The sequence below is a fragment of the Gavialis gangeticus genome, unplaced genomic scaffold (assembly GCF_001723915.1).
Source record: "Gavialis gangeticus isolate Ggan-Ray unplaced genomic scaffold, GavGan_comp1, whole genome shotgun sequence".
NCBI classification, from domain to species: domain Eukaryota; kingdom Metazoa; phylum Chordata; order Crocodylia; family Gavialidae; genus Gavialis; species Gavialis gangeticus.
This window is the reverse complement of record NW_017729028.1, coordinates 1,442,044-1,452,634: the sequence shown is the minus strand read 5'-3', so window position 1 is coordinate 1,452,634 and position 10,591 is coordinate 1,442,044.

The following is a 10,591-nucleotide window of genomic DNA, read 5'->3' as shown; positions in this document are numbered from 1 at the left end:
ATTCCTAAATTCAGAAGGCTTTTCAGGCACAAAAGGTAGTGAAGAAAGAAAGAAAGCAGGAGGTTGGGAGAATGCAAAAATAACAAAGGCAGAAGTCACAAAAGAAGTTTGGACAGAAAAAAGGTAACAGGAAATAGGTGCGGGCACAGAAATGGAAATTTCTGAAAGCCTGTGCAGCCTCATTTTTTTTTCAGAAGGAAATGGGAACCCAAAATACAGAGGCTGAGGAAGCATGGCTGATGGAAGAGGCACTGATAATGTAAAGGGAGGCCAACACTGAAGATCAGCTTTTTGGCAAGAGGACTATTGTTCCTCAGTGAATTATTCATTAGTGAATGAACTTGGGAATGCACAACAGATGAAATACTGTAACTGCAAAAATCATATGGAATATAGTATTACTTATTCCTTGTAACTGGGAGGGGAAGCATTTGTTGTAACATGTCTGTGAAGTGCTATGTAACTTTACAACTTTCTTTTTCATGTACAACATGAAAAAGAAAGAAGCCAAACTCAACAGTGACATATTTTCTAAGCCTATGCAAGAAACACAACATCATTCCCAGGGGACTAATCATCTACAATCCTCTGACTACTACACACAACTCCAAATATGCTTCACAACTGTGCAAGAGAAAATTAGAAATCATCTTCTTCACCTAATCTACTCCAAAAGAGACAAACTCAGGAAGGAAATCACCACACTACACCCGTGTAACTTTACACCACTTAATATGTTATTTTAACTAGCATCTCATCATCAGCATCATGGACCAAATCCTGAGGCCCTGACTCATTTATTCAACACTTAGGCAAACTTCACTGGCCTAGGGCTTGTGCTTGTCATCATCATCATTATCACCATCACCATCACCATCACCATCACCATCATGACAATTGTTACACAGTTTCTAATATATAGGCTATTTTTTAAAGTAGAGTATTTTGATTCACAAGGAAACAAGAACTGGTGATTCACAGAGAGCTTACTTCCTCTTTGATGTTGCAGAATCACCAATTAAGCCTCTGAAATGCAGTGACTGACTCAAATCACTCTCAATCGACATTAGTGATAACCCCTTCAATCTCTTGTCCCATGGTTGACCTCAGCTTGATTTTGATCAGAGCCAATTTGAGAAAAAGAGCATTCACCTTCACAGCCTGACAGCAAGAGTCAGGTAAATTGAAAGCTATTAATGTCAACATTTCAAAAAATAGATTGTATGCCATCTTATCTTTCACTTCCCAAGAAGTTGATCAGAGAATAGTATTTTGTCATAAAGCTAAACAAATTAATCAGCAAATTCAGGCTCCAAATCTTTTCAACATCTGCATGATAAACTGGTGACAGCAGCAACTTGCATGCAGCTAGTATAAAATAACTTATTAATACTAGACAAAATTCAAAGTGACTCCATATAGGAGCTTGCTTCAGCTACTCTACAATGTTATGGTTCCTTGAGCTGCCCAAAGATGTGAATGCACGTTTTCCAGACCTTTTAAAGTCATGCTTTCACAAGGCACAATGTAAAAATAGCTCTCATTTTTTTTATGTTTATTGCTTCTAACTTTAGCTGAGAATCTGAAATTGCCCAAATTCACCATAGAACTTTAAGAGATGCACTTCATCATACTGGTACAAGTCTCTGAACAACTTCTCCAGGTGCAGAATTTGATGATAGATGAGAAGAGGCAACTGCTGACAGAAAGCCTGTTCCAAGGAAATATGTCAGACTGGACAAATTAAAAACAGGGCTGCACCCCACTTAAGCCAATGGCAAAACTCTGCTACCAATATGCTTATGTATTCCTCCTGCCCTTACGGCTAGGTACAAACATTCAAAAAACACAAGGTGGAATTGATCTAAGTTACATGTTTTTCTGTAGGCAGCATAGTTTTGATCAGTAGCAAACAGAATACACATTTGCTTTTTGGTGAAAGGGCAGGGTGGGGAACACAAAGACCCGGTTCCACCATTTTTAAACCAGTCTATGTGTGCTGAATTTCTGCTCTGTTATGGGTTTAGACCTGTTTCTGATCACTTATACCAGTAAAAGTGTAATGGCTGTACCTGGCCTAAATGGTGCTCCATAGCTGGAGCTGATGGCAGCATTTTACTAATTAAAGACAACTTGATGACAATGTAGTTGTAACAAGCCATTCTAGTGATTATTTTAGTATGCCCAATATATTTTCTGGGACTGTTCTCATGAACTGTCATGGATGAGTTCAATGTTTTTGTTTAGTTGCATGTGTATATGATAGCCAGAATAAAAAAGATAGAATACAAAGCAGTAATTTAAAAGTAGCAGTACTTAGATGCAAGATCCAGGGGCTATGATTAAAAGGGGCTATGCTAAAGGACCAAAACAGGAATGGCCATTGATAATGTAAAATACACCTTCATTCTTGACACAACAGTGGGCTCAGGGAAAAGTAAATCTCCTCCTTTGAGGTCATTGCTCCTAGCTGTGTCCTTTATGGCCACAGAAAAAAAGCCCATCTCCATCCTCTTTACAGTGTCTCTTCAGGTATTTGAAGACAGTTATCGGATCCCACCTCAATCTTCTCTTCTCTAGACTAAATAACCGTAGTTCTTTCAGCCTTCCCTTGTAAATCTTGCCTTCTTGTTTGTTGTTCTGTATTGGACTCTTTCCACTCAGTCCACATCCTTCTTAAACTCTAGGTCCCAAAACTGGTTCTATACAGCAGGTGAGGGCTCACCAGTGCCAGAGCGAAAGTATCACTTCACTCGATTTGCAAGCAACACTCCCATTATTACAACTCAGTGGGTGCATCTACACAAGATGCTTTACTGCGCAGGACCATAGTTTCCTACACATGCTTACCGCATTGTAGGTAAACTTTGCTACTCATGAGTAAATTTGCTACCTGCAAATGCAAATAGCAAATTTATTTGTGAGTACTTATGGCAGATTTGCTCCCAGTCAGCCCTGCCACTAGGGGGCCAGCCTGAGCTCAGCCCCAGGGCTGGGAGCCTCTCATGCCTCTGTACTGGGCTGCCTCTATGGCCCTTAAAAGCCTGCAGGTATTTTGAGGCCTATGGCACAACACCAGGGAGCCTAGAGGGACTCTTGGCCTCTGCTGCCCCTGCAACGGCCACAGGCTACCTGTGCCACCTGTCTGCACCCTGTGCCTCTGCCTGGCACCACAGTGCCACGTGGCTCCCAGGCCCATGCCATCCAGCCCTGCAGACTGCTGCAGCTCTTGCAAGACCTGCCAGCCCCCACGCCCAGCTGCAGCCAGCTGCTGGGGCCAGTGCCAGCTGCCCACAGCCAACCCCCAGCAGACATTGCCTCATCATGAGGTGCCTAGTCCTGTGCTGTGCTCCTGCAGCCCCAACGGTGTCATTGCCAACACCATACGCCACCATTCAGGGCCCCGACTAGTAACAGGAGGAGACTAGTGACCTTGTAGCATTGTGGATTAAGACAGAAGTGCAGCAGCAGTTCATGAGGGGTGGGTGCTCCAATGTCCATGTATATGAAGGGCTGTCAGGCCAGACATGGGAATGTAGGCATGACTGGTCAGCGTGGTAGTACTGCATAAAAGTCAAGGCCTTGTGGGCACAGTGGGTCATCATAACCAACCAGAACCATTGGTTGGGGAAGTGCCTGCAAGACCATGCCCTTTATGCAACAGCTGACTGAGATCCCTGCGTCCCAGGACCCAGTCCACAGCCATGCTGTGTACAGCAGCAAAGGTGGCCTGCCTGAGCCCCTGCCATAAGAGGGCCCCTCAGGCCACCAGCAGCCTATCCCACTGAGCTCCCCCAATCCTCCACCAGCAGCTCTGGGAGCCAAGTTGTGCACCTGCTGTGCCAGCTCCACAACCTCAGCCCCAGCCATGAGGTGCAGATGGCAATGTCACCGTTGGCTGCCAGCACTGCCAGCTTTTCCCCAGGTGACAGGGGCCCTGGCCAGGCACCAGCACACCACTCCCCACCACCCAAAGACACCACTGGGAGCTGCACACCACTGCTGCTGGCTGGGAGTGACCAGAGTCACCAGGCATGCCAATCTCACCCACATGGTAAGCCGTGCACTGGGGGGAAGGCCCTCCCTGACAGCCCCGACTACCTGCCCAGGCCAGCCACCCTCACCACAGCATGCAGGGAGGCAGGAAACAGAACAACATGTGCCCCCACAGCTAAGGCCCCACACAGGCCTCTCACATGCCAAGGAATGTATCGATGCCAGCGATTATGTCCTCTTTGGCTCCAGGGAGCAAGAACATGTAGTGCAGCCACAGACATCCCTCCAGTCAGTAGCAGAGGTTTCAGGGCAACCCAGGCTTGCCCCCTACACTGTTGAAGCTCAGATTCTCATGCCAGGTGTGCAGGTGCGGCCGGGGCACCATGTCGATCAACAGTAGCAGGGCGTAAAGGGTCAGGCACCCCTCAGCCTGCACAAACAGCTCCTCATGCAATGCCCAGGACATGCACAGCAGGGGAAACACTCAGGATACAACACTGCCATGGTGGGAACTGCCCCCAGTGTGCCTCCACAGAGAGGCCCCCTGTGGGGAGGTTTTGGATGCAGGTAGCTCCTTGTCCCAGTTGTCCAGGAGCCCCATTCTTCCCAGGCCCAGGCACCATGGGTTAGGTGGCAGCACAGGACAGAGGCTGGCCTGCAGGAGGAGAAGAGGGGAAGTGGGGTCTGGGGCCATGGCAGCAGGTACTGCCAGGACCCTAGACTGTCCTGGCTTGGGAATGGGGTGGGGGAGGCAAGCTGCCAATGGCCAGCAGTGGCCCACCAGCTCCAGGGGAGTGAGTGGGGGGCTCAACCATTAGCCACCTAGGCCCTGGCCTGCCCAGCCAACTTACCATGGTCCCTGGGCACCTGTGTACTCCTTACCCTTAATGTGAGGCCAAGCAGCACAGGGCCCCTCATACAGAGCATCTTATCTCAGAAATGTTGAAACTCTCACAAACAGCTTCTTTCTCTTGGCTCTGCAGGCTGTGCAGCTGCATGCAGGGAAGAGGCCACAGCTAGCAGCCAGGATGTGGGCTCAGGGTCACCACCACCCACAGCCAGGGCTCTGGGAATGTGCCAGATCTGCAGGAGGAGGACCCAGGATTGGGCCCTCCTCCTGGACTAGTTGGTGATGGCTGTGGCGGACAGGTAGGCAGCCACACAGACATGGCAGGTGGAGAACATTGTCCAGTATCACAGGTGATGAGCAGAGGACATTATGAGGACACATGGGACTGATGCAAGGAGGCGTAGGACCAGCATGAGGAGGCATGGGACTGGGCAGACTGGGAGTTCAGGGCACAGTTCCTAGCCCTGTAGCATGAGTGCATGGAGGCTCTGCAGGAGCAGGGCACAGTTGTGGCTAGGGCAGTGCAGGCCATGAATGATGACTGCTGTGTGCTAAACTCCGTCCTGGCCCTGGCAGTCACCTTTGTGCCACTTGCTGCCCTGCCCCCATCCCTAGCCCTGCCTTCCCTCTGGCAGCCTCCTGCCACCCAAAAGCAGGCCCCCTCATGGGCCTGGATGGAGGTCCAAGGCTATCTCCACCAGCCAGAAGCCCCTGCCCCAGTCTCCAGGCCCCCCCCATCTCCCCCCCCCACCTGGGCCCAGCCCCATCACTTGCCTTGGCTCCACGTGGATGTGGAGCAGAAGCAGCCTGCATCAGGGCCAGTACTGCACATTGGCCTGACTGGCCCTGGCCAACAGCCCCCATAGGGGAAGCTGCCCCACTAGGGGATCAGCAGCCGTTGTTGCCCATGAGCGAGGCCCCCACCTGCCAGACTTGCCACGGTGTGCACACCTGTGGAGGAACAGCCAGAGGCCAGAGTGCTGGCTGCTTGTCCACAGGCTCTGCACCCCAAGGTTCCCCCACCCCACAGCCCTCTACTCCAGAAGGGCACACACACAAACTACATTGTAAATATTTTGCATGGGGGAGAGGCTGTTTTATTATTGGTGGGTGGAATGGGTGATGGAGGGGCTCTGGTTTTGGGGAGGGAGGGAGGATAGGCTCTAGTATTTCAGAGGGCAGAGGTGGGGGGGTCTGTTTTTTGTGAGGGCAATAAAATGTTTTTTCTGAGAACTGTCCGCAGTGAGCATGGTGCTGGAGGTGGCCAGTGAGGCAGGGGTCCATAGGCGACTGTCCATGTGGGCTACAGTGGGGCATGGAAAAGGAGGTCATCTAGCATGTCTTGCCCCTAAAGGCAGTTGTGCAGCTTGCCCAGAGCCTCAGCAGTAGGAGGGCTGCTGCTGTTGCTGCCACCGCAGGTGATCCTCCTGCTGCAAGGCATCCTCTTCCCACCATGCCTCCTATGCCCAGGCCTCACGAAAGAGCTCTCCCTGGGCCTCACACAGGCTGCAACAATGACCCAGGGGATGTTCATAATTCATAGATGTTAGGGTTGAAAGGGACCTCAACAGATCATCGAGTCTGACTCCCTGCATAGACAGGAAAGAGTGCTGGGTTCAGATGACTCCAGCCAGATGCCTATCCAACCTCCTCTTGAAGACCCCCAGGGTAGAGGAGAGCACCACCTCCCTTGGGAGCCCATTCCAGACCTCGGCCACTCTAACTGTGAAGAAGTTGCTCCTAATGTCCAGTCTAAATTTGCTCTCTGCTAGCTTATGGCCACTATTTCTTGTGACTACCCAGGAGCACCTTTGTGAGTAGAGACTCACCAATTCCCTTCTACACCCCCATGATGAATTTATAGGCATCCACAAGGTTGCCTCTCAACCTTCTCTTGCAGAGGCTGAAGAGGTCCAGGTGCCCTAGTATCTCCTCGTAGGGCTTGGCCTGCAAGCCCTTAACCATACGAGTGGCCCTTCTCTGGACCCTTTCCAGGTAATCCACATCCCTCTTGAAGTGTGGCGCCCAAAACTGCACGCAGTATTCCAGATGCGGTCTGACCAGCATCCGATAGAGGAGAAGTATCACCTCTTTGGTTCTGTTTGTCATGTATTTGCTGATGCATAAAGTGCAGTTAGCTTTTCTGATGACTTCGTCACACTGATGACTCGTGTTCATCTTGGAGTCCACTAGGACTCCAAGATCCCTTTCCACTTCCATGCTACCAAGCAGGTCATTACCTAGGCAGTAGGTGTGCTGGACATTTTTCCTCCCTAGGTGCAGCACTTTGCATTTCTCCTTGTTAAATGGCATTCTATTGTTTTCTGCCCATTTGTCCAACCTGTCCAGGTCTGCCTGTAGTTGTTCCCTGCCTTCCAGTGTGTCCACTTCTCCCCACAGTTTTGTATCATCCACAAACTTGGACAGATTGCACTTCACTCCCTCATCCAAGTCACTAATGAAGACATTGAAGAGTATCAGTCCAAGGACCGAGCCCTGCAGGACCCCACTACCCATGCCCTTCCAGGTCAATACCGACCCATCCACCACCACTCTCTGGGTATGACCCTCTAGCCAATTTGCCACCCACTGGACTGTGTAATCATCCAAGTCACAGCCTCTTAACTTGTTCACCAGTATGGCCTTCCTGAAGTCTAAGTAAGCAATATCAACCCCCACTCCTGTGTCCAGGTGTTTTGTAACCTGGTCATAAAAAGAGACTAGATTAGTCAGGCATGATCTACCTGCTATGAACCTGTGCTGGTTTCCCCTCAGCATAATTTTTCCTGCTGGGCTCTCACATATATGAGCTTTAATAACCTTTTCAAAGACTTTGCTAAGGATGGAGGTGAGACTGACTGGCCTATAGTTGCCTGGATCCTCCTTCCTCCCCTTCTTGAAAATAGGGACCACATTGGCCCTTTTCTAGTCCTCCAGGACCTGTACCATGCACCACAAGTGCTCAAATATTCTTGCCAGTGGCTGTGCAATGTTCTCCTTGGCGAACTTGAGGCAGGCAGTGAGGGTGTGCCAGCATCTCGTGAGACAGCCAAAAGCACACTCCACCAGTTCACAGGCCTGGCCCAGGCAGTGGTTGAAGTGGGCCTGGTGAGGGTCCAGCTGGCCAGTGTAGGACCACATGAGCCAGGGGAGGAGTACATAGGCAGGGTCCCTGATGAGGAGGGGTTGGACCACTACAATGCCCAGGTGCAGTTCTGGCATCTCTAGTGTGAAGCAGCTGCTCTGCACTAGAGCTGGCAGCGTGGAGTTCTGGAAGACACAGGTGTCATGGCACTGCCCACCCAGCCAGTGCTCACATTCACAAAGGCTCTGTGATGGTCAATGATGGCCTAGACAGGGGCTGGAGCAGCCAAGGTGCAGGTTGGCAGAGGCTGCAGTGTGAGAGTTGCTGCATGCCACTCCCACATTGTGCACACTGCTTCTGGCAGGGCTGGTTTTTAAAGATGGCCTCTGACCACAGGCAGCTGCATCCAGAGCCTCCAGCTCCCCCTGGTGGCATAAGGGGCCCCAGGAATTGGGAGCAGTTTGCTGCCATGAGCAGAAAATCTTCTCCCACGTCCCTGCATATGTAGACATCTGCCAGTAAGCATTTACTTGCGAGTAGTATACTCACAAGTAAACTGTTCCCACATCAAATGCATGTGTAGACACACTCAGCGTACTGTTGTTTTTCTTTCTTTCTTTCTTTTATTTTTCCAGAACAGCATACTGTTGGCTCATCATCAGCTTCTAATCCCCAAGTTGTTCTCTGAAGTACTGCATCCTCACCAGGCATTCCTCAGTCTGTATCTGTACATGCAGTTATTCCATCCCAAGTCATTTGTTCTTGTTGAATTTCATCTGCTTAATTTTGGATCATTTCTCTAGTTTATTCAAGTCAATGTGGACCCTACCTTTACTTTCCAAAGTATCTGCAGTTCCACCCAGGTTAGTGTAATCTGCAAATATGTGAAGCATTAACAGCCCCATCACTCAAAGTAATAAAGAAGTTATTAAATAATACTGGACCCAGCACAGACCTATGTAACATCTCATTCTTGGGAACTGAGAACATCAGACTAGGGATTTTTGTAACTTTTTCACAGGTAACTTTTCAGTGCTCCATAGCTAAATGTTGCTACTGATTAACTTATATATATAATTACTTAAACCTAAAAACATATCTGTCTCCATCTGTATTTGTGATTCCCAGCCCCCATATTTTCATAATGTTCCAGTAATATGCTTTTTGTAAGACAATCTTAGCTGAGGGGGTTGAAACAGTTAGCTGTGGCACAAGCTGATGAGTGCTTAGGAAAAAGAGAAACTCCAGCTGTAGAGAAGCAGGCATGAGTAGCTAGTGCTTTCTACAGAGCCTACTTGGTGTTTCCTCCTCAAAGTAAGCTATAGAAGAGTTACCATGCACTGTAATGGTGACAGGAATAGTAGACAAAATGGAAGGGACTGTTATAGTTACCAGCCTCTTAATTTTATAAACTGTTCTAAGTGTGTTGGGTGCCAGGAATAAACTCTTCAAGCAAATAGCTAGGATATATGCTATCATTAAATCAAAATATGCTGACTAGAGTATGCCTTGAAGGTTCTTTTCTAGTCCTATGTTATCTGGAGTTTCTTTTGAGACAGTTTCAGATTTTTCCCTTCTCAGCTGAGCCCTTTAGCTTAATGCAAGATAGGGAAATCCAAGCTAAACAGAAGCAAGCCTGATAGATCAATTAGATGTGATGCCTCAAGATAGAGACAGTTTCCCAGACAGCAGTGAGGACAATATCCAGGAAAATGTTTAATACTCCTCAACACTCCTCCAAATATCAATAACCAAATGAATAAAGCATTTCATTTCTACTCAGCCAGAAGTACTATATATTCTATGAGGCTGTTAAGCAGATAGCTTTGGCGCATGAAAAATGCATGCTAATCGTTTTGTTCTTATGTCAGTTATTTAACACATTGTATATAAATCAGTTTGCAAGATATAGAGTTTAATCTGTGCTGGTTTTATTGCTTTATCATTTCACAGTATTTATCTTGCATTTTAGAGAGATGGAACTTTGATTTAAGATTTAACATTTGAGGGCTTGCATGTCAATACTGCAAACACAGCCATCCCAGACAACTACCCTTGTGGAGGTGGGGGCTCATAGTTTTAAATGTCAGAGGTATCAGGCTTGCTGTAGGTTCATTTACTTGGGAATTTCTGTATGCTCCTGATCTGATATTGAATTAATATTGTGTATGCACACAGTCCCCTGGCTTGCGGGGCACAGATCTGTATCTTACTGTCTGTGAAATGCCATTCTTTTCAGGGCTTCATAGCTACTAATAAAACATGCATTTGGCTACATAGTCCCTGCTTTAGTTTCCCTTTTCCTTTTCCTTCCAGCATGGGAATCCAGTGCCATAGCAGTAAAAGGAACCCCACAGGTCAAGTCCACTCCCATGGTACTGTACCAACCACATTGAATAATCTACTTCATAACCTCACCAAGCTCTACATGAAAAGTACTGGAAGGCCGTTACAAAAATTCACTTGTCTTACGGTTTCTTTCACTTCACGGCTAGGGACAGACATTCAAAAAGCCTGAGCCTGAACTGATTCACTCTTTGCAGGTGTATCAAAACCCCAGTTTTTCTTTTTTAATTTATTTTAAAATGCATTCCCTCCCCTTCCCCAACCATTTCTGATTTTTTCTCTCCCTCTCTATTCCCTATAGATAAGTATAAGTA